The following is a 25,024-nucleotide window of genomic DNA, read 5'->3' as shown; positions in this document are numbered from 1 at the left end:
AGCGTGCGACTCGAAGACACGCTTAGCGTGCGACTCAAAGTCACGCTTAGCGTGCGATTTAACACGCTTGAACACTCGAGAACACGCTAGGGCTATGACTGAAACAACAGTCATTCAGTACAGATTATGTTCGGCAAACTTACGCACACGAGGGAAAAACGCAAAAATTAAAGCTATTATCTACCGTTTCCCGGCCGTTTCCGAACCAAACTAACCGTCAGTGTTATGATCAAATCAACCATGAAAATAAGCGTAAAAAATATTCCTTTAACTTACTTAAACTTTGTCTGGAAGAAACAAAGAAACACCCATTTACGAATGCCCATTAAGTTTCAACTTCTTAGTAACCTCTCTTAATTTGCTCAGGCTTCAATACCGAACAGTATTCAGGGTATTCGCTCCATGTTATTGGAACACAAGTGTAAATTTAAAAAGCTTGTTAGACGTCAACACAATATACTGCAGTTGACATTAAACTTAGTGACGTTAGCGAACTGGTCAAAGCGAAACGACTCTTACGCAAAACGACTGGTTTTCAACTTAAGCTAGATTTCCACTGTCAAGAAATTTTTTACATATGTTTACGTACATAAAAAATTTACAGACAATGTATGAACGACTTGCGTAAACATGTATTCAAGTCGTTCATACCTTGTCTCTTAATTTTTTCACGCACGTAAACGCAGGTAAAAAAATAGGTCACCAAGGGTGACATGAGTCTAATGCCGTATGGCATAGTGATACAGATTGTGCGGTTTTGGTAAGCCGGTTAAAATTGGTTAGAGGTTTGTGTTCGGGAGTTTAATTTAAAATGCTTATAGCAAGCTAGGGGCATCGTGGATGATTATGGATGAAAACGAAACAGTCATAAATGTTATATGCTTCACAAAATTTAAAGTATGAACAGGAGTTGATGTTACTTCTTCCGTATTGTCCGTAAAAGCAGAAACGATTAAACATTTGGACAAGATTGCGTGACGATTTACAAAAAGCATGTTCATTACAACAAGGGTTGAAGAACTTCACATCGTTTTCTTTCAGATTTTTCACCATTTTGATGATGACTCTTGAAACAGATTTTGCAATAAAAGCACTTGAAATAGTGACTGTTACTCCATTGTACTGTAAACACTTAGTAACAGTTTTTCCTAAAAACGGGTGTAAATGCTCACGTCAATATAATGATGACCTTTTGAACGCTGGAAACTAGGCAATTATTATCGAGCTACCATACACAGGAGCGAAGACTGTTTATCATGATGTACAAATTTCGCGAATCATCACTTCCATATCAATGTAACCATTTTATGATTTTTCTAGCTGTAAGAAGAACTTAAGATCTCTGAGAGTCGTAAAAGCATGAAATTCGATTTCAGTGTATGGCAAAGGCCGGGACAGTGTAATACTGCAAAGCGGCCAAACAAACGCATTTTGATTTAGTCGCGTAACTTGATTTACATTTATCCATGTACATCTTTTATTTTTGAAGGTTTTTGTTTGCACTGTAAAGAAAAAATTGGTCAAAATTCGAATGACTTAAATACAAAAACCGAGGTAAAGTTTTCTATTTTTTAAAACAAAATAAATATTTGGTCGCATTGTGTAAATAAACGCGAGTCGCCGTCGAAATATTTTTTCTCAAAGACGTCTTGCTTTTTAAGCAAGACGAAAACACAAGTGCTTAACTGAACTGAAAACGAAGATTTATTTTCACAAAAAGCTTACAAATGTCTTAACTGGAAAATTATTTCGTCCTGTTCAAGTGTTGAATAATCGTGACTTGAGAAAGAACTTTTAATTATGCGTGGGAACACGTGTCGCTGATTGGCTGTTTTTAATTGAAACTAATCGTGCGTGTCCGTACGGAGTCCGTTCTTGCAGCTGATCATTGTTTTCTACATTACAGCGAACGATTATCGATCCCGAACCATTCCCTTGGGATTGCTAACAGCTTTTTTCATATAACAAAGAGTCTAATGCGCATGCGCAAAGCGCACGCAAGCATTAGACTCAAAAACGCGTTAGTGGAAATCCAGCTTTAGCGCGGGCTTCCTTCAATACGCGCGCGCTGTGGATAACATGGCTCAGTTGCTCTTTTGATTCTCTTAAAAGTTTTTTAAGTTTTTTTTTCCTATAGTACAAGAGAAAAGCCGCGAAATACTGGAATCGAATCTTCTAGCCGCGATACAACATAGCGAAAAGCTATAAAAGACTGAACAAGAGAATTGAAATCCTTAGGAACTGGCGTGATTGCAGCTTTTGCTGAACTATACACGGTGCAAAGCTTTCTTGGATGTTTTCTCGAGAATTGAAATTCGTAACATAACCCCTATCGTATTTTCGTTTTCGCGAAGGAATGGTAGGTTAAGAACAACACGATCTTTCTTTATAAAGTAGACTGGACACGCTTTTAGTGCTCGCTCGCACGCCTAGTGTGTTGTGCTGAACACACTAGGTCAGCACAACACACTAGGCGTGCGAGCACAACACACTAGCCGTGCGAGCGAGCACACCTAGTGTGCTTGACACGCTTTTTTGTTCGGCTACGCACGCTTTATTGTGTTTAGTGTGTCCTGTAAAACAAAGGCTTTACTAATGAGGCAAGTTTCAGAACACGCTTAAAGCGTGCTAAAATCGAAATCTATTGTTTTAGAGTGGAAGCGTGTTGTGAGCGTGCTATCACCTTTGTCCCTATTTTCCCGTGGAGGGTCACATATTGGAAAAATAAACCTTCATAACTTAAAAACGCAACATTGAGATGAAGAAATATTTAACCATTCAACTCTCTAACTCATGTACAATCAATTTTGAAAGTATTGTTTCGGGGGTTAGGTGCACTTTAAATATCAATGACTGCATGCATATGAAATGCGAATAGTGGTGGTTTTTGTGTTTTTACGCCACTGAGATGTTTTTTGCATTTTCAGCCAGATTTATCACTTGATGTTTAACGTCACTGAGAATTTTTTAGCGGCTCGGAATAACATGCGAAAAGTTTGTCACAGTTGACATTTAACAACCGAAAAAAATGTTAAAACATTTTCTTTTCTAAATCATTGATGTCAGGCAAACTTCAAAGGAGCAAACAAAATGCAAATAGCTGTTGTGTTTTGGCACGGTCAAGACAAAAACATGCGAACTAAACAATGAGCTTTGTCGAGCTATTCACTACGCCCTTAGCAATCATTCGATAGTACTGCGTACACTCGGTTGCCCGGCACCGCTATGCCGCATTTTTGAGTTGTGTAACAAAGGAAGTTTCTTCCCCCCCTCCCCCCCCCCGCCCCGCTGAGAAATATGCATTACTGCTTATGCCATATATTAGGCATGTCAGATAACACCAGAAAGGTAACAGTGGAATATAAAATTGAAGAAACAAATAAAAAACGAATATAAACTACTTATAACATCTTTTAACATCTAGGAAATTTTAATTCAACAGCCATCTACTAAGTAATAGATTCGAGGTTTGCCCCACACAGGCACCTAAAATAACAATTAGGAGACATATGCTAAAAGTTATTTCAATTAACCTTAATCCTAATATTAACCCTCGGACGTACAAGCAAACTCATACCCCCACCATCATACAAGGGGGGGGGGGGGTGGATGGAACCCCTCCCCGGACTTTTCGTTATATTAAGGCGTAGCGAAAATATTTTACACTGAGAAGAAAGCCCTTAGCTTACTCTACAAGATGACATAATTGTAATTGGCTGTGACGTCATATGACGTCAAATGACGTCATAAGAGCCGCCATCTTGGATCCGCCATTTTGGATTTCAACATTTTCTTAGAAGGTCACAAAATAACGGAAATTGATGCAAAATCAAGCCAGAACGCTTATGGAATGTAAAAATAAACAAATTTTGCACTTCTGTTTAAAAAAAAAACTGGAAAAAATCAAGAAAAAAGTTGAAAATGACGATTTTTGTCAAGACCTGCCTGTATTTATGACGTTGCCATGGCAACGTCAAATACCATGGAGACATGGTTGACATATTAAAATTTCCGCAAAGGATGAATGACCAGCTAATAAAAGTTTAAGCATTGAAGAGTGAATCGTTTTTTCAAAATTTGGGAAAAACCTTATGAGGAGGGGGGGGGGGGTTGGCATCCACCCCCCCCCCCCCTTGTACGTACGAGGGTTAAATAATTTACATAAAATATCCAGAAATTTCAGTTAGCTAAGCCTGGCAAAAACTTTCCCTCCAAATCAACCTTATTAAACAAAATTCAAATAATTAAATTGAGCCTAACTCCTCAAAACTATCTCACTAGTCGAGCACAAGTATTGTTCCCTAGGCCCCTTGCGTCTGGTTACTTGACCAATGTTTTGCCGATTAGTCTGCTTGTCTCTTTGTCGTCTGGTGGTGCGTTGGACAATAAATACGTACTTGTACAACAATTAACCCAATACAAAACAAGCCACTGTAGTAAAAGACAGTCAGCGTAAACAAAACCACTTTAAAATAACCTTAAAACTAACACTAACATTAAAACCAGTTTTGCAGATACTGCAAGGAAGAAGTAAATTAAATGAAATAAAATACCTTTTAAGCCCCTGTAGAGACTATTAAGCCATGCGTAAGCCTTTTCATATGTCTGCGGTCCATTTACCAATTTATCCAGGCTATCACCAATAACCTGCATAATCACGAGAGGATAAAGGGTACGAGAGTGAATCCCATACAGGCCTTATTACAAAGGTAATCCCTCTAAAGTTATTTTTTAGACACGGTACCCAGTACGTCCGCGGATGATAACGCTCGTTGCGTGGATGTTCTCGCGCGTTTTCAGGGGGACGACCATTACCCCACTCCGCCGACCACCGTTCTCTATTTTCCAATTTTCCATAATGTACTTTGTTTGCCCCCAAAATTTTGCATAAACTATTGTTTTGGAAATATGCAGTCCTCCCAAGAGAATTTGAAAACAATAGTTTATGCAAAATTTGGGGGACAAACATTATTGTATTATGGGCAATTGGAAAATAGAGAATGTTTTGGCCTTTGCATTCTCCATGGAAACGCGCGAGAACATCCACGCAACGCGCGTGGATGTTTCAAAAATAACTTAAGACATATACGGCCTATAATGGGAATTTACTCTCTTACCCTTTATCCTCAGCTCTCTTGGCATAATAAAATACAAATTATAAAATTAATAGTAAATCAAACCCGCTAAACAGTCATTTGCAAGGATGCTATTCTTGGGAATTTAGCCCCCGTTTTCTCGGTTCTGTTTGCTCAGAACCGAACCGTAAACAAAACCATTTTAAAATAACCTAATAACAACTAACCCTAACCCTAACCATAACATAAACTCTTCTAATTATCTCGCATTTATGAGAATGAATAGTGTAAAGAAACAAATGCTGAAAACCGAAGAAGTAAGCTTGATTTTTACTAAATAATAATGAAACGAAATTGAATGGGATAAAAAGGAATGTATTAAAGTACAATGGAGAAAAAATGATCACAAATTTACACAGAAGCACTTTCTACCATACGCCATATTCTGCTTACCTAGTGATTATTTTTTAATAGAGACTTATCAGAGAATCAGTTAAAAAAATTGCCTGTGGAAGCTTTTTCACACAACACTGAATTATTTCAATTGTAAGTAAAACTCTTTCTCTTTCTCTTTCTCTTCCTCTTTCTCTGTAATTAATCTCATACACACTAAAACTAGTGGAGGTGAGGCTGGGAAGGAATGTAACTATGTCTTTAAATAGATTAAAGTAAAGGGAAAGGGGGGGGGCGGGGTGGGAGTCAAAATCTCCCTCTTCCCGTATCTTGTTCTCCCGCGTCCAGCCCCTTTCCGTTTTGGTTCCTTCCTCTTTCTCCCATTTCCAAAATATAACGAAATGTTGCGATTTTTTTTTCAAATTGCCCTGGTTCCTGCCACATGGTGAATCCCGCTTCCCGTCCTTTCTTCTTCATCCTCTCGCCCTTTTTCTCCCGGGCTCCTGCCCTCCTTTAACCCCTCAACTGCAAATGGTAATTTCTCTATCATTGCTACAAAAAGTTGGATATATAGTATCCAAAAGTAATAAAATAAAAACTTTTATTGATTAAAAAAAAAAAAAAAAACATTCAGAAACTCTTCTAATTATCTCGTATTCACGAAAATGAATAGTATGAAGAAACAAACTCTGAAAACCGAAGAAGTAAGCCTGATTTATACTTAAAGATAATAGTAACAGTACTGATAACAGTGCTACATGTAGTAGCACTACATAAAATGAAATAAAATAAAATGAAACGCAATTGAATGAGATAAAAAATAATGGAATAAAGTACAATGGAGATAAAATGATCACAAATTTACACAGAAGCACTTTCTACCATACACCATATTTGCTTACCTAGTGATTATTTTTTAATAGAGACTTATCAGAGAATCAGTTAAAAGAATTGCCTGTGGAAGCTTTTTCACACAACACTGAATTATTATCATTGTAAGTACAACTCTCTTTCCTGTAATTAATCTCATACATACTGGAGCTAGTGCAGGTGACGCGGGGGATGGATGTAACTATGTCTTTAAATAGGTTAAGTTAAGGGGAAAGGGGGAGGGAGAGTCAAAATCTCCCTCTTCCCGTACCTTGTTCTCCCGTCCCGCCCCTTTCCGTAGTGGTTCCCTCCTCCTTGTCCCATTTCAGAAAAATAACGAAATGTTGCGATTTTTTATCAAATTGTCGCGGTTCCTGCCACATGGTGAATCCCGCTTCCCGCCCTCTCTGCTCCAGCCTCTCGCCCCTTTTCTCCCGGGCTCCTGCCCTCCTTTAACCCCTCAAAAGCAAATGGTTATTTCTCTATCATTGCTACAAAAAGTTGGATATGTAGTATCCAAAAGTAATACAATAAAAACTTTTATTGATTAAAAAAAAAAAATTCAGAAACTCTTCTAATTATGTCGCTTTCACGAAAATGAATAGTATGAAGAAACAAATGCTGAAAACCGAAGAAGTAAGCCTGATTTATTTAAAGATAATGGCAACAGTTCTGATAACGGTGCTACATGTAGTAACACTGCATAGAATGAAATAAAATAAAATGAAACGAAATTGATCGAGATAAAAAAGAATGGAATAAAGTACAATGGATAAAAAAAATGATCACAAATTTACACAGAAGCACTTTCTACCATACACCATATTTGCTTACCTAGTGATTATTTTTTTAATAGAGACTTATCAGAGAATCAGTTAAAAGAATTGCCTGTGGAAGCTTTTTCAAACAACACTGAATTATTATCATTGTAAGTACAACTCTTTTTCCTGTAATTAATCTCATACATACTGGAACTAGTGCAGGTGACGCGGGGGATGGATGTAACCATATATTTAAATAGTTTAAAGGGGGAGGGGGAGTCAAAATTAAACGTCTTGTCTCCATCAGTTTTTGGTAACAGTACCATCTACGATAGGTAGAATCCTTCTTCAGTTTAAAGCTTACTTTTCAACACGCAGACGGGCAGAATGTATACTCGTTGAATTAAATATAGTAACTATTTGCTTATTTTTTGGCAATTAGAAATGAGAAGGAAAGGAAGACAACTTTTCAACGTCACTTGTCTATTATTGTCTGACACCGCTGTCTGCCGCCGAAAATTTAAAGACAAATGTATGGAAACTAAAAAAGGCGTTTACATGTTTCCATTCATGGCCACTTCTCTGAGATTCCATTAGTCAAATCATTTACCGTATATATGAAGTTTACGATTCTAAAATGAATGGAGAAATAAAATTTTATCAAGTTCCCTAAAATTCCGCTTCCAAACTCTGTGTTTTGCCTCAGGTTTGCCCGATCTTGTTCTTGACAGGTATATATCACAAAATCAGTTAAAAGTTTTGCCCCCAGGGAGCTTCTCAAGCAACGCAAAGCTTTGGCGTCTGTAAGTAGAACTCTTCACAGCTACCAAATCGGCATGAATCCTTTTCAGAGTGGATCTTGGAAATAGAGAGAGAGAGAGAGAGTATTTTCGCACGCTATATGCAATTTGGGCATTCGTTTACTTTTTGAACCAATCTTTTTACGTCTTACATTTTTTATAATCTCGGTTCGTATAAGATAAGTACCGGGGAGTTTTAATCTGCCGATGTGTGGCCAACACACGAAGCAAGCAATAAATCAAAGGGAAAAAAGAAGAGTCCTTATCTTACAGTTGATACCGAAAAAATGAAGTTAGTTAAGGACGGTGCCTACTTATAAGGAGGTATTTTTGCCCGGCCGATGACTATGCAAGAAATGTAGATGTTACCAAGGGCTATTAAAATCCAAAAAGAAGAATTGGGAGTTTCCACGCAAATTTTCGAGATAACTAGGTTTGAAATTTGAAAAAGTGCTGATGTGGCATTTGTTTAAAGGTAAAAGTTAATAAAATTTCATTGCAAGTTCCATTTGAATTTTTTTTTCCACGAACAAAATCAACATTATATATAACAATCTTTTAAAAAATATCTAAAAAATAATGACTTAGAAAGTGCGTGATCCACGTTTTTATCAACAAATTGACAGCCTTTGAGCCATTTTTAACTTTTACAGCTCTCACTTGCACGGCTGGAAAAACGGGCTAAAATTATTTTTTGTTTCACTTAAGGACAAATTAAACATGTCCTCTATAGGCTTATCACTTCCATTTTATAAAATAAAAGGTAGAGGTCACCACGCGTTTTTAAAAGGATTAAGAGTTCTTTTCAAGTTTTACGAAATCGTTTTTGAGGTCTGTTACATTTTTCCTATCCCCTCTCTAGTGAGTTAAATACTTCCATCTTGCGTAATTTTTAAAGCGTGCACAACGCCATATGTAGTTAGCAGTTTGCGGGTTACGTTTGAGCGATTAGCAATTTGTTTTTAACTGTTAATGTGAGCCATTTTTAGGGGTTAGCGGTCAATGGTTACTGATATGTTGCTTCTCTGCTGTTCCCGCTAAGATACCTGGCTTAGTATATGTCCATAAACTAGATTTCGTCGCAGCAGAAGTCTTTCTTGCTTTTTAGCTATAATTATAGTCGCGCGCTTGGTCGCGTAGTTGAATTCGTCCGGTTTGAGCGAGCAAATTAATCAAGAGCTCGCGCGTCCAGTGTGTTTGATGCATTGCGTGTGCGCAGAACAAGCGCGCAGTAACAATAAGGAGGCACAACCTCGTCCCCAGGGTCTTCTCGGCGACAAGTTTTCAAAATGGCGGTCTCGTCGTGAGATACCCTGGTACACGCCGGTAGACCCCCAGCGAAATACTACATGAATCATGGAATATTTTATTACGTGACACAGAATCAAAACTCGTCTTCGCTACACTTGATCAGCGGTTCCAGTAATCAAAATGGCCCCTAGGTTCAAAAAGTTCTTCAATGTAGCCTCAATAATTACGTATTTTGAGCTGCAAAATACTGCTTCTGTGGACCGTTGCTTTTCCGAATAGATTTCTCATGATTTCTACTATCCGGACGCGTGAGGTTTGAGCGTTTCGTTTTGATTAAGGTAAGAGTTGATGCAAATTTTGTTATCTTTATTTAATACGACCTGATTCAAATCTTCCTCTTCAGACGACCTTTAGCTAAGTTAAGCTTAAATACCAGAAGATTAGAAAAATCGGGGCAGTTGACTGAAGTATAATAATCGGATATTTTATGAAAGGAATAATTCTAAATGTACCGTATTTATTCGATTAAGCGCCCAACCTCGAATAAGCGCCCACCTCGAATAAGCGCCCACCCTGTAGGTAGGAAAAGTTAATAAGCGCCCAGCCTCAAATAAGCGCCCACCCCTACCCCCAAAATTGAGATTAAAATTGACTAAGTACTAACTATCACGAAGACCGAGTTTTTTCTTTAGTTTTCGTTACTGAAACTCTCAATGAACATTTAAAATTTAGCTTTGGTACACCTTCACGTTTAGTTATTATACATTGTTTTCTTGCAAAATAAAAGTAATACTTGCTTAAAATGGTGAAAATTTAATAAGCGCCCAGCCTCGAATAAGCGCCCACCCTAACGACATTATTTCGTAAGATCGATTTTGACTTCCTTCGTGAGTACAACTTGAAGTTGATTCCTTTACCTTACAATAAAAATTACGGCTGTGTCATAAGAAACAAGAAACGAAACTTTCAAATCTAGTCTGGGTTTTGTTATTGTCTCAAACGTATGTTAATCCTATTCAGACCGGGCTTTTTTGGACCTTCTTTGACCGGGGGGGGGGGGGGGGGCTATGTTAAGCTATCACAATGAAACTTATAGGATATATAGTATGTCCGAAAGTCTTTCTTTTGGTATACGTCACGTGGGATGACGACGTCACATCACGTGACAATTACATCATGATGTCAAAACTCCCGCCATCTTGGATCCGCCATCTTGGATTTCAAACTTTTTCCAAAATGCAAGAAAACCAACCAAAATTACTGCAAAGTACTCAAAATCAATAAAAATGTGTATTAAAACCGTAAAAATGTAAAAGTAATTCCATTAAAATTTATTTTTTATTAATAGAAGCACGAAAATTAGAAACTTGGGAAAACATTCCTGTCAAAATGCCGTTGCCATGGTGATGCCGAGTTCCTGTCACATCATACAACCATACCAAATTAATGCCAGATAAATTTTAGAAAAAGTCAGAAAGTTTGGCAGCGTTTGGTTGATTCTTAAAAAAGTTATAAGAGTTCAAAGTCAGCGGGGGCATCAAAAGCCCCCTGCCCCCGGTCTGAATAGGGTTAAAAGGTTCCTTCTCGTGTTCATTACATCTAATTTAACACCTGCCTACTCAATTAAAAGCAAGAAATAACAAACATATAATTCAAAAATGATAAATTAATAGCTAAAATTTATTTTTTATACTTTTCAGACTTTGTGGCCACCTTTGAGGGGCACCGTTTGTGGTTTGGTTGTGAAAAGAACCATTTGTGTATACCTTTCCATGTTTTTGTTGATATTATTCAGCTGTTGAAACTCTACTGACACTGCTGATTGGAGCACCTTGAAAATAAAAATAAGTGAAATAGCCAAGTTTGAAAGTGATATATAATTTCACAAACAGCTGTATGCTGTAGGCAATAAGGTGGTGCCTCAAAGCATCTGTACGATTTCCTGACTTCCTGGAAATAAAGAAATAGAGAAAGTGTGGAATTAGAGAAAGAGAAACATTTGATTTTCTGCTCTAAAATTATATCTTTGCTTTTTATATCTCCTCAAATTACTTTTCAAGTCTGGACCCCCCAGATGTAAAAAGTATCATGGTAAATTACACTACATTGGGTGGTAAATTGACTTTTTAAAAAATGGGCCATGCAAAATTTTTGGTTAACTTTGCGGGTCTTGCTTTTTGAGGAGTTTAGTGCCGTTTCGCACTCTTGACTTTTTACAAAGCCATTTTGTAGTCTTGGTTACCGTCTCACAATCTAAAAAATGAAAAATTTTTGGTTTTTGCAGGGAAAAATGTCGTTAGTCTTTCCCTCTTGCAAAGTTTCAAATATTCTCCCCTGCTAGTAGTTCTTGGGCTACTTTTCTATTTCTAGTAGACAATAGACCAAAAATAGTCTATATTTGTAAACAAAATAATATGCAATAATGATCTTGAATATACAGACCCATCAGAGTGAGTGCAAAGCACACTTTAATCAATAGTGTCCTGATATAAACAAAAGCATTAACAACATAAAAATAGAAAAAAGCATTGCAGAGTAATGGCATTGTCCAGTCTAGTTTGCAAAACCAAAATATATTCTTATCTGCACCCTATCACAAACCTTGGCTGTTCTTTAATTATAAACTCCCACTGCTGACCATTGATTCCAGTGATCTTGATGTACATAAGAGAATCCTAAATAAATTATTTTAAACTAAATAAAATTCAACCAAAACCTTCATCTCGAGTTAAGGTGACACACGATCCAGGGCAAATAACGTATTTATTCGATTAAGCGCTTGAGCGCTTATTAAATTTTTGGACCTTTTAGGGTGGGCGCTTATTCGAGGCTGGGCGCTTATTAAATTTTCACCATTTTTAGCAAGTATTACTTTTATTTTGCAAGAAAACAATGTATAATAACTAACCGTGAAGGTGTACCAAAGGTAAATTTTAAATTTTCATTGAAAGTTTCAGTAACAAAAACTAAAAAAAAAAATCGGTCTTCGTGATAATTAGTACTTAGTCAATTTTAATCTCGACTTCAACAATAATCAAAATTCCGCTTGTGCCCTCAATTTAAGGGGTAGGGGTGGGCGCTTATTCGAGGCTGGGCGCTTATTAACTTTTCCTACCTACAGGGTGGGCGCTTATTCGAGGTGGGCGCTTATTCGAGGTTGGGCGCTTAGTCGAATAAATACGGTAATAAATGATAAAAAATGAATAATAAATGGGAATTTGCAGTGATATTTCCACAGAGTGGCTCTTCAACCACTGTTCCCAACTAAATTCACTTCATTCCACTTCTTGATCGTAAGCGTTGAGGAATTTCAAATTGATTAACGGTCCATCATCAACTTCAGCTCTTCCTTAGTTGCCGTGAATAATTGGGACAACACGGGAAATATTTCACTGGCAATAATTTCGTTTCGACTCCGCATGTCGGCCATTTTGCAAGGAAGACTATTTCGGCCAATCACGACTACTGTTAGAATGGCTATATCTACAGACCAATCAGGGAGGGCGTTACATCACTGTAAACCAGGGTATTCTCACGACGAGACAGCCATTTTGAAAACTCGTCGCCGAGAAGACCCTGGGACGAGGTTGTAGGAGGCACTGTCCTTAATAAGACATTTATTGTATCTCTCGCCTTGTAAAGGAAAACATTTTAAGTCAAGTGCACGGGGGAAGCGCGGACATTTTACTGACGCGCGTATATGGGCACTGTCTACGTTACACTGTATCCAACTTATGTAGAAACTCTATCTTGTATTAGCATAATGCAGCGAACGTCTATTGGCAAAACGCACGATCCGATTGGCTACACAGGTGCCTTCTATTTAAACAATAGAGTGTTTCTGTAGAGAAACTATCTGTTGTTATTAAATTCTCAACCTCGGATATTGCATTTCTAGCTTTCTGATTGGTTCACTGAATCCCGGTTATCAGCTCGTATACCTATGTTTGACCTTATATGGGAAATGGGTGCGGCAAGTGCCGCTCAGCGTAAAATTTTTCTCCGGGAAGCGACAGTTCCATCAGAAAAATGGTTGAAAACAGCAAATTTGGCAAGCGTTATGAACAAGAAATAATCAGCGGTGCCTACAAAAACCTCAGAAATGCCTAGTAAAATTAACTACGCAAAAAAAAGGATTGATGCGAAAAGTTTAATTAATAATACGCACAACAAGAGCGAGTGAATAAAGTAGAAAAGAAGCAAATAATTTACAAAAGAACGGCAAACTGACACAGTTTCATTCATTGTACGTACGTCAAAAAATTAGGCTGAACGCTTTTGTAAAGTTTGTAACCTTTTAATCTTGGTCTTGTCCTTTTATACTTCCGATAAACCTGTTCCACTTTGAGCTCAATTTCACTTCAAATAATGTAGCAGTCTTGATGACAGCCGTGGAGCCGTAAATTACAAGTACAATGTAAACTCTTGCTTCGTTCTACTTGCACAAGACGTGTAGTTTCCAGAAAAGCTTTCGCTTCGGATCATCCCGTAAATCTTAACTGTTGTCACAACTTCCAGGATATATAGACGACTTTAGAGGAGATTATTGGATTAAAATCTTGGTAAGAAAACTTTCTCGCTCGCTTTCCTTGCGAGTTTCATTCAACTCAAGAAGTGAACACCACGCCACAAATTTTCCCGCCTCATACTATCACTTCGTTTACATCTAACTGAAATGTCCAGTAGATTTAAACTTAACGGAGAAGTTCACTCCAGAATGGCCATTTATTTTCTTTACGCCAATAAAAAGTTTATACAAAGATATGCTACTCACCAAAATTTCAGCTTCAAACGTGTGCTATAACCCTACGAAATGTTTCTTTGAAGTAGCCCAAAACTCGACAACTGAACGCCGCCATCTTGGAGTTGGTAATGTATGCGTGACGTCAAAGAGCTCAGCCTGAAGTTTGGCGGAGAAATTTAAATACTCGAAACTCCAAATACAAATACAAATACAAATTTTATTGTCAACTCCCCATGGGGGCTTTTCAGAGACAATGAAAAATAAAAAATAAAAATGCAATATAAATAATTATAATAAATAGTCTATAAAAAATATTGATAAAATTATTTACAATGATAGAATAAATATCTTAAAAATGCTAAATATTGTCTATAAAAAGTAATTGCTAAAAACTAATCACATGATGAGTTTATGACATTAAAAACTGATTTAAAAGAAAAGCTTTCATTTTGCGTTTAAAATAATAAGGGATTCACTTAATTTATAATGCGGTTTCAGTGAATTCCACAAAGTAACAGTTCTGTAATATCTTTGCCCCGACTTGGTCTTAAAAAGCCAGATGTTGAGCTGCGTAGAAGATCTGGCCTCCCGACCACTAATGTTCCCTCTGGAGATAACATTAGATCGAAGATAGTTTGGTACTTGACCTGTCATAGATTTAAAAGCTAAGATAGCGTCTCTTAGATACACGTGGGACTCAACTGGAATCCATCTCAGGTTTTTCAGGGCTGGAGTTACGTGATCATACTCCCTTGTACCGGAAACTATGCGAGCAGCAAAGTTCTGTACGTACCCCTAGTAGTTTGCATATATTGCTAGCAGACGTATTTGAACAAACGGGCGAGCAATAATACAACTTACTAAACACTAGAGAATTAATTATTGTTATAAGTATGTCTTTCTTAAATACATGTTTAACTCGAATTATTTGCCCTAATGCAGACATACAAGATGATACTGTTTTAATTGTGTGGTCATTGAATGAAAGTTTACTATCAAACACTACACCCAGGTCCTTAACAGAGTCGCCGGGTAGGAGTTCCTTACTCAGAATCAAGATTTGTTACAAACAGAACTGCAGAACATAAACAACCAATGAGTCCATAAACGGCAATGCCGTCAACGTCCTCCACGGTTATAAACGTCCTCCTCCACTGTTATAAGCAACAGTTCGTCAATCATGACAACACGAACGCGAACATTGCTGTTTCATTTTGCATACCTCATAAATCCTAATTATTTTACGCCGGACGTTTCCTTGAACATTATAAAAAATTACCAAAGAAGCAAACCGTACCAGTTTGTCGTAGCAGTGCTATTTAAGAGAATATATTTACTTGTTTGCTCGACCGTAAATAAACGCCAGGACCTCGATCAAACGTCCCCGGCGTTTATTTAAAAGTTAGCAGTTTTGACCCGGCGCTTATACGAAGCCGGCGTTTAATCGGTGACCCGCGTTTAATCGAGCAAATACGACGACGGCAATTAATTACAGCATGAACAAAAATTGACTTAAATTGGCAAAAACACTTCTCAGAATTGAAATAACAAAACGGGCAAAGTTGTTAAAAAATTTGGATGTAATGACTGAGTTGTACATGTAAATAAATATAGAAGCAAAAAGACAGAGAAAAAGATACAAACAAAAAAAATAAGTAACACGTCAAGTTAAAATTTTGCTTGATCTAAAATGAAATAATTCAAACATTTCTAGCTCAGTCAGTCAACTACAAAAATGGAAGGAAGCTCACTTTGGGAGTTGCGATCTTATATTTGATCAAGAATAGTTTCTCTGGTTGATTAAAAGTCCTCTCTGAATTAACTAAATAGAGAAATAACATAAACGCATCATTGGTTGGTGTTGCGTCTGGCTCTTTCTCTTTTTGTGTGGGTATATTTTCACGTAGAAGACTGTATCTGTGATCTTCTTCGAAGCAGTCTTCCGTATAGTTTTCGGAACACACAAATATTTGCGTTCGCTTTGGCAGGAATTTTTCGTCCCTACCCATTCTTATATTTATAAGCCATTCTTGAGCAATTTTTCTTTTACATATTGAAAGACGGTGAAAAGATTTTTGTATTTCATGGAGCTCTGTTTAAGCAACAGGGAGCTGCACAAAAGAGCATTTTGACAAACAAACGCCACTACAAAGAAACAAGGAGTTTCGACTATTAAAATTTTCCCGCCAAACTTCAGGCTGAGCTCTTTGACGTCACGTATACATTATCAGCTCCAAGATGGCGGCGTTCAGTTGTCGAGTTTTGGGCTACTTCAAAGAAAGATTTCGTACAGTTAAAGCGCACGTTGGAGGCTGAAATTTTCCTCTCGGAAATTTGATGTTCTTAAAACAAATATTAGCCCTCGAAGCATCGCTTTTCGGGCTAATATTTGTTTTAAGAACATCACATTTCAAAGGGGAAACTATCAGTCGATAGTTCCGAGACAGAAACACACTATTGTGTTTTATTGTTCACCACTAAATTTTCTTTCGCGCGCCCATACAAAAACGAGCATCGTGAATTATTTTTTTTATTATTTTTCAGGAAAAAAACACTCAATTGAAAGCCGAAATTTAACAAACGAAACAGAACCAGACTGGAAACCCACTAAATGAAATTGGTTGGGTTTTTTTGTCTGCAGGCAGCTTGTTTCCAAAAAAAAATTCACGGGCGGGCACTATCGATCCGGGCATTTTTTTTCCACGGGCACTATTTTAACAATAGAGCGTTTCTGTCGAGGAACTATCGGTCTGATAGTTGCCCCGCGGAAATTTGATGTTCTTAAAACAAATATTAGCCCTAGAAGCGAAGCTTCGAGGGCAAATATGCTAGTTTTAAGAACATCAAATTTCCAAGGGGCAACTGTCAGACCGATAGTTCCGAGACAGAAACACTCTATTGTTTTTATTGTTCACCACTAAATTTTCTTCCGCGCGCACATACAAAAATAGGTCACCAAGGGTGACATGAGTCTAATGCCGTATGGCATAGTGATACAGATTGCGCGGTTTTCGTAAGCCGGTTAAAATTGGTTAGAGGTTTGTGTTCGGGAGTTTAATTTAAAATGCTTATAGCAAGCTAGGGGCATCGTGGATGATTATGGATGAAAACGAAACAGTCACAAATGTTATATGCTTCACAAAATTTAAAGTATGAACAGGAGTTGATGTTACTTCTTCCGTATTGTCCGTAAAAGCAGAAACGATTAAACATTTGGACAAGATTGCGTCACGATTTACAAAAAGCATGTTCATTACAACAAGGGTTGAAGAACTTCACATCGTTTTCTTTCAGATTTTTCACCATTTTGATGATGACTCTTGAAACAGATTTTGCAATAAAAGCACTTAAAATAGTGACTGTTACTCCATTGTACTGTAAGCACTTAGTGACAGATTTTCCTAAAAACGGGTGTAAATGCTCACGTCAATATAATGATGACCTTTTGAACGCTGGAAACTAGGCAATTATTATCGAGCTACCATACACAGGAGCGAAGACTGTTTATCATGATGTACAAATTTCGCGAATCATCACTTCCATATCAATGTAACCATTTTATGATTTTTCTAGCTGTAAGAAGAACTTAAGATCTCTGAGAGTCGTAAAAGCATGAAATTCGATTTCAGTGTATGGCAAAGGCCGGGACAGTGTAATACTGCAAAGCGGCCAAACAAACGCATTTTGATTTAGTCGCGTAACTTGATTTACATTTATCCATGTACATCTTTTATTTTTGAAGGTTTTTGTTTGCACTGTAAAGAAAAAATTGGTCAAAATTCGAATGACTTAAATACAAAATACGAGGTAAAGTTTTCTATTTTTTAAAACAAAATAAATATTTGGTCGCATTGTGTAAATAAACGCGAGTCGCCGTCGAAATATTTTTTCTCAAAGACGTCTTGCTTTTTAAGCAAGACGAAAACACAAGTGCTTAACTGAACTGAAAACGAAGATTTATTTTCACAAAAAGCTTACAAATGTCTTAACTGGAAAATTATTTCGTCCTGTTCAAGTGTTGAATAATCGTGACTTGAGAAAGAACTTTTAATTATGCGTGGGAACACGTGTCGCTGATCGGCTGTTTTTAATTGAAACTAATCGTGCGTGTCCGTACGGAGTCCGTTCTTGCAGCTGATCATTGTTTTCTACATTACAGCGAACGATTATCGATCCCGAACCATTCCCTTGGGATTGCTAACAGCTTTTTTCATATAACAAAGAGTCTAATGCACATGCGCAAAGCGCACGCAAGCATTAGACTCAAAAACGAGCATCGTGAATTATTTTTACTTTTCAGGATAAAAAAACTCAATTGAAAGCCGAAATTTAACAAACGAAACAAAACCGGACAAGAAACCCACTAAATGCAGTGAATTTGGTTGGGTTTTTTTGTCTGCAGGCAGCTTGTTTACAAAAAACTGTCTCGGGCGGGCACTATCGATCCGGGCATTTTTCACGGGAGGGCACTATGGGCTGATAGTGCCCTCCGGTGGACGGGCACTATCGCGTCACGTGTTCAATTTAAACCAATCGGAATCGGAGAAAATTTAGTGGTGAACTATAATTAAACAATAGAGTGTCTCTGTCGAGGAACTATCGGAAATTTGATGTTCTTAAAACAAATATTAGCCCGAGAAGCGAAGCGTCGAGGGCTAATATGCTAGTTTTAAGAACATCAAATTTCCAAGGGGCAACTATCAGACCGATAGTTCCGAGACAGAAACACTCTATTGTCTTTATTGTTCACCACTAAATTTTCTTCCGCGTGCACATACAAAAACGAGCATCGGGAACTGTTTTCACTTTTCAGGATAAAAAAACTCAATTGAAAGCCGAAATTTAACAAACGAAACAAAACCAGACAAGAATTCCGCTAACTGCAGTGAATTTGGTTGGGGTTTTTTGTCTGCAGGCAGCTTGTTTACAAAAAAAATTAAAGTCACGGGCGTGCACTATCGATCCGGACATTTTTCTTCGGCGGGCACTATTTAAACAATAGAGCGTTTCTGTCGAGGAACTATCGGCTGATAGTTGCGCCGCGGAAATTTGAGGTTCTTAAAACTAGTTCTTAAAGCTAGTTTTAAGAACATCAAATTTCCAAGGGGCAACTATCGGACCGATAATTCCGAGACGAAATACTCTATTTAACAATTACTGTATTCGCCGAAGGCGAAGTGATTATTGTTGAATTATCCCCGAGACGAAGTCGAGGGGATTATTCAACAACAATCACGGAGCCTGAGGCGAATAATTGTTTTAGTATAATTTTCAGAGGTGATTTTCAAGAAGTGCAAAATAACTATAGAAAACAAGAAAACAACAAACACAATTGTTCGCTTGCATACGGTGTAAACCAGTTTAATTCATCGATTGAAATCAGAATTTACACTAAGAGTTTAGCAATAAAACCGAACAAAACAAACACTACAAGTAAGATAGATATCAGGTACCTTTGTTTAAGTTGGTGACTTCTAAGAAAATGTGCGAATCCTTTCGAAATGAGTACGGAAGCTCCGGTCAGAAGAGAACTGAATAATGTTTGCTCAATGCTCATGACTGAGTTTGGATGGCCGCAGGCGATCTCCAAAACTTTTCGTGTTTACGATCAATTGTAATGCCTTGAGAACAATCTCTTGAAACTATTTTCAGTCCAAAAGCCTTGGTAGTCAACTTGCAAAATTCCCAATGTTTTAAATATCCATGACATGAAGTGGTTTCTTTTAAATGAACGAAAATTTCATTCAACAAATGCAGCCATGTTTACTTGCCTGGATGTCAAAGGTGGCATGGCTTAGTAACCAAGCCTCCAAATGCTATAGTCACCTCGCGCGGGGTGATTATAGCCTCATAAGCCGAGTTTCTCGACCAATCAGAATGCCCCAATTCTTATAATCACCTCTGAAATTATACTAATGTTTAAATAGTGCCCGTCGAAGAAAAATGCTCGGATCGATAGTGCCCGTCCGTGATTTTTTTTTTGTAAACAAGCGTGTCTGCAGACAAAAACCCAACCAGACTCATTTAGTGGGTTTCCAGTCTGGTTCTGTTTCGTTTGTTAAATTTCAACTTTCAATCGGGTTCGGGTTCGGGTGGTCGGGTTCTTTTGTCTGCAGACACGCTTGTTTACCAAAAAAATACGGGTGGGCACTATCGATCAGGGCATTTTTCTTCGGCGGGCACTATGGGCTGATAGTGCCCTCCGGCGGACGACCACTATCACGTCACGTGATCAATTTAAACCAATCAGAATCGGAGAAAATTTATTGGTGAACTATTAGGGCTGGCAGTGCCCTCCGGAGGACGAACATGATCGCGTCACGTGATCAATTTAAACCAATCAGAATCGGAGAAAATTTAGTGGTGAATTATAAGGGCTGATAGTGCCCTCCGCGGACGAACACTATCGCGTCACGTGATCAATTCAAGCCAATTAAAATCAAAGAAAATTTAGTGGCTCGCTTCTCGGGCTAATATTTGTTTTAAGAACTTCAAATTTCTGCGGGGCAACTACTTAACAATTATTCGCCGAAGGCGAAGTGATTATTCAACAACAATCACGGAGCCTGAGATGAATAATTGTTTAAGTATAATTTTTAGAGGTGAATATCAAGAACTGCAAAATTACGATAGCAAACAAGAAAAAAGCAAATAAAGTGCTCGCTTGCAGACGGTGTAAACCATTTAAATCATCGATTGCAATCAGATTTCAAAGCAATAAAACGGATCAAAACAAACACTATGAGAAAGATAGATAGCCGGTACCTTTGTATGATTGTTGATGACTTCTAAGCGAATGTGAGAATCCTCTCGAAAATGAGTAGCTCCGGTGAGAAGAGAACTAAATAATGCTTACTCAATCGATCTGACTGAGTTTCTCAATGATCGCCAAAACCGCCGTGTTTACGATCATTTGATCTTCTAATGCCTTGAGAACCATCTCTTGAAACTATTTTCAGTCCAAAAGCCTTGGTAGTCATTTTTCAAAATTCCCAACGTTTTAAAAATCCATGTCTTTGACTGGTTTCTTTCAAATCAAAGAAATTTTCATTCAGCAAAAGCGGCCATGTTTACTTTGCCTGGATGTCAAAGGTGGCATGGCTAAGTAACCAAGCCTTCAAAGCTATAATCACCTCGCGTGGGGTGAATATAACCTCATAAGCCGAGTTTCTCGACCAATCAGAATGCTTCAATTTTTATAATCACCTCTGAAATTATACTAACAACGGATAGTTTCTCGACAGGAACACTCTATTGATTAAATAGAGACTTGTCAAGAAATCAGTTTTACCCTGTTCAGACCGGGCTTTTTGGATCTTTTCAGACCTGGGGATGTGGGTGGGAGCGTAACTTCCAGAATAATTAAGCAACCACAATGGAACTTAGAGTATATATAGTATGAATCTTGAATTTCAAAATTATTCCAAAATGTCAGACAACCGCTCAAAATTACTGAAGGGCACTCAAAATCAATAAAACGCTTCCAAGAAACCTAAAAATGTGAAAATATCTGCATTGATAGGATTGCTGTTGCCAGTGTAACTTGAACTCCCCGACACAACAAATCTATCATACCTTATTGTTGCCCGATAAATTTTAGATAAACTCGCAAAGATTGGCAGCACTTGGTTGAATTTTGAAAAAGGTATAAGGGTTCAAAGTCAGCTCAGGCACTTTCTCCCCTTCCCCCCCGGTCTGGATAAGGTTAAAGAATTTCCCGTGGAAGTTTTTTCAAACAACACTCAACTACTCAACTTAACACTCAACTCACTTCCACAAAAGTTACCTGATTTGCTTAGGGTTTAAACCGCCATTAAATCTCATTGTTACACGGCAGTGGTCTGAACATTGCTATTCAAGGAAAAGGTATGTTGTTGTTTTATTCATTCTCGAAAATCGTAGAGCTCCAGCTACAAGTGTTATGACAGATGATTAAAAACGGAGCTGACACATTAGCCAAAGAAGGAACAACAAACCTCAATTAGAACTCCAGCTACAAGTGTTATGACAGATGATTAAAAACGGAGCTGACACATTAGCCAAAGAAGGAACAACAAGCCTCAACAATTAACACTTTGCTGGTTTGAGTTTCTATACAATTTTTGCTTGTCTTAACCCTATTCAGAACGGGAAGGGGGGGGGGGGGGGGGGGGGGGGGGGGGGGGGGCTTCTCAGGCCCGCGCTGAATTTGAACGCTTATAACTTTTTTAAGATTCAACCAAACCCTGCCAAACTTTGTGAGTTTATCTAAAATTTATCCAAGATAAATTTTAAACACCATGGCACCAAAGCACCAATTCAGTATTTGTCTTCAGTATTATTGTTTTCTTTTTTTAATATTCCTGTTTTTTCGGCAACTCATAAAATGTTTTCCTTTCCTGTGTCATTGCATCGATTATTTGTTTTTAAATTTGCGGCAATTTTTGCATTATTTTTAATCACGATTTTAAAGTATGCACACGTAAAGCAACTGGAAAGTTGCAAGTTTTGCGGCTCGAAGACTTACTACACTGTTTAGAAGTGGTAGTGTGTGGTTCACACGGCATTCAACTTATGAGGCAATTTATTTCTTGATAGGGATTGATTTGCGAACTAGTCAGGTAAAAGATTTGCCTCCAGGAGTTTTTTTCTCAAACAACACCAAGCTATTGTCTCTTTAAGTAGGATAAGTATATACCACACAAGTGAATAGTGCTTTTCGCGCGCTGAACGATTGGTTAACAGCAAAGTACTATTCACTTCCGAGCAGCCGAAGAGGAAAAATAATGGCTTCCCGTTTCTCTTCGGTTACTGAAGAGGAAATTGATTCGATTAACGGGGAGGCGGCTCCCAAAAATACAAAAATAGCAAGAAAGTTTGGTTTGACAGTATTTAATGGTAAGTTATTTAATCTTTTCAACCTCATTTTCTAAGGCGAAAAATCAAAATAAAATGCCTTTTCACCTCCACCTTGGTAGATAATTGATAATTATTCTGCATATTTAAAATCAGCATTTATCTTATCCAGACTGAGTATAGGGAAAACATTCATTTTGGGTATTCCGATTTTATTTTTGTAGGAAGTGAGTTCTGAGACATTATTTATGTTTGGCTGTGTTATTTCTCGTAAAAGATTGTCTGCGTAGGTGGTTTAAGTGGCTGTGCGGCTTAAAACCGACCAGTGAATTGCGCTCAAAAATATTTTGGGCAGATTTTTATGTCATAAGTTAAGGTTACCAAACTATAAATAAAATGTATTTCTTTTGTTCAGGATCCTTTTTTTTGCGAAAATAGCGACTCGCGAAGTTTGGTCGGCTGGCGAAGTCAAAATCGGACCTAAATTAAACAAGCCGTTTCGGAAAGCGCCTCAGAATTCGATTCCTTTCCGCAGCGTTAGTCGGACTAATTTCACTGCTAAAATAATGTAAATTATTGCTTATAGATTCTATCTGGATAACGATTGAAATATTTAAAAGTAAAACAACGAAATAATTATTCCAATGTACAACACTAAACCAACAATACCGAAGGGATCGATTTTTTGAAAATCATTTCTCAAAAGTTTTTTTTTGTATTTTATTTATTTTTAATTAGTTTTCAAAAAAATACATACAATGTTTAAGTTACAACACTACTACAACACTACAAAAAATATAATAAAATAAAATACAATATTTTAATTACCACACTATAAACTACTTTACTAAACTATAACAGACACTACAAAATACTACAAAATTAATCGGTGTTTACACAGAGTCCTCAGTTCATTTATCTGTTTTAAATGTTGTTTTACAATGCTATTATTGATTTGCGGCTAATGGTGCAGGATTGCATACTAATTTATTTTTATACTTGCTCCATTTCTTATTGTGAGCTGACAACTCATTGTTTGATTTTGATATCATTGCCTCTATTTGGTAAATCAATGTAATCTTTGAGTTTAACACTCCTATTGAAAGTAAAGGTTTACTTTGTCTAAAAGAATATAAATATTGTTTGGCGACTAATAAAATGTGGTTAACAAATAACTCATCCTCACACTTTAGAATGCCAAACATTATATCTTTGTCTGAAAGTTGTTTAATCTTTATGTCAAGATTTTCAAGCCATTTGAGAACCTCAGCCCAGAAATTCTTTGAGTAATGGCAAGACACAAAAAAATGCTCTAGGGACTCGTCGATTTCACCGCAAAGGGAGCAGGCTTGAGATTGTACGTTAATTTTGTATAAAAGGATATTTGTCAAAAGACACCTATTAAGTAATTTATACTGAAATTCACGCAGTTTTGTATCCAATGCAACGCGAAAAGGGAAGGCGTGGATTTCTTTCCATTGTAAGACATCATTTATAAGTCGTGCATTAAAATTCAGTTGAGCAGTGGGTGGGGTGATGATTCTATCACGAAGTTCCTTATAGACAGATTTGAAAACCACTGTTTTGATTAAAACGCTTTATCCATTTAAAATTACTTTTATCTCATCGTGCATGTAAATAGGTTCATCACCTTTATATACAAACGTTTTTAATGATTCACGCCATTCTACTGGTAGAGCATCTATTAGTTTAACAAGCCTAAAGACATCTAATGGCGAGATATTCAGTTCTCTCAGTTTGCAATTGCTTTTTAAGATATGCTCATTGTTCTCGGAAATCAAATCCCTCATTCTAAGAATTCCTTTTTTCTGCTAGTGCTTTAAAATACACAGACTCGCCTTCAATACAAATGAATTTATTGTTCCATAAAATAGTTTTTGAAAGATCTTTTATTTCCTGCACGCTTTCGTAATTTGTTGCCGAGCATTTTGCAAAGCTTTTGAAGCATTTCTCGTAAAACGTTGGCAGCTTTATTGGCAATTTCTTCAAATCATAATTGCAGCATAGAACAAATTTGCCTCCTGCGGGTCTCAGATAATGCAGGAGAATTGTTTTCCAACTCTGTTGTTGATCACTTGCTAATTTTTTGCAGAAAAGGACCCTTTGCGTTTCAACTATAGAATCCAAATGTGGGGCTTTCAGTCCTCCATCTTCGATCTCACTAATAAGGGCCAGACGCTTGACTTTGTCCCTACCCTTCCAAATAAAGTCAAAAATGATTTTGTTTATCTCTCTAACAAATTCCTTATCTATTGACATCAGGCTGGCTCGATA

At 37.4% G+C, this 25,024-nt stretch overlaps 1 protein-coding gene across 1 annotated transcript in view; it reads left to right on the top strand.

Annotated features, from left to right (window-relative positions):
• LOC144629658 (uncharacterized) overlaps window positions 1–25,024 on the top strand; it is a 240,225-nt gene that overhangs the window by 86,076 nt on the left and 129,125 nt on the right. The gene's annotated exons all lie outside the window — the stretch shown is intronic.

Source organism: Oculina patagonica, chromosome 11 (assembly GCF_052425735.1).
Source record: "Oculina patagonica isolate OP01 chromosome 11, crgOcupat, whole genome shotgun sequence".
Lineage (NCBI taxonomy): Eukaryota > Metazoa > Cnidaria > Anthozoa > Scleractinia > Oculinidae > Oculina > Oculina patagonica.
Note: the sequence above shows the minus strand (reverse complement) of the source record. Positions and strands in the feature narration are given on the sequence as shown.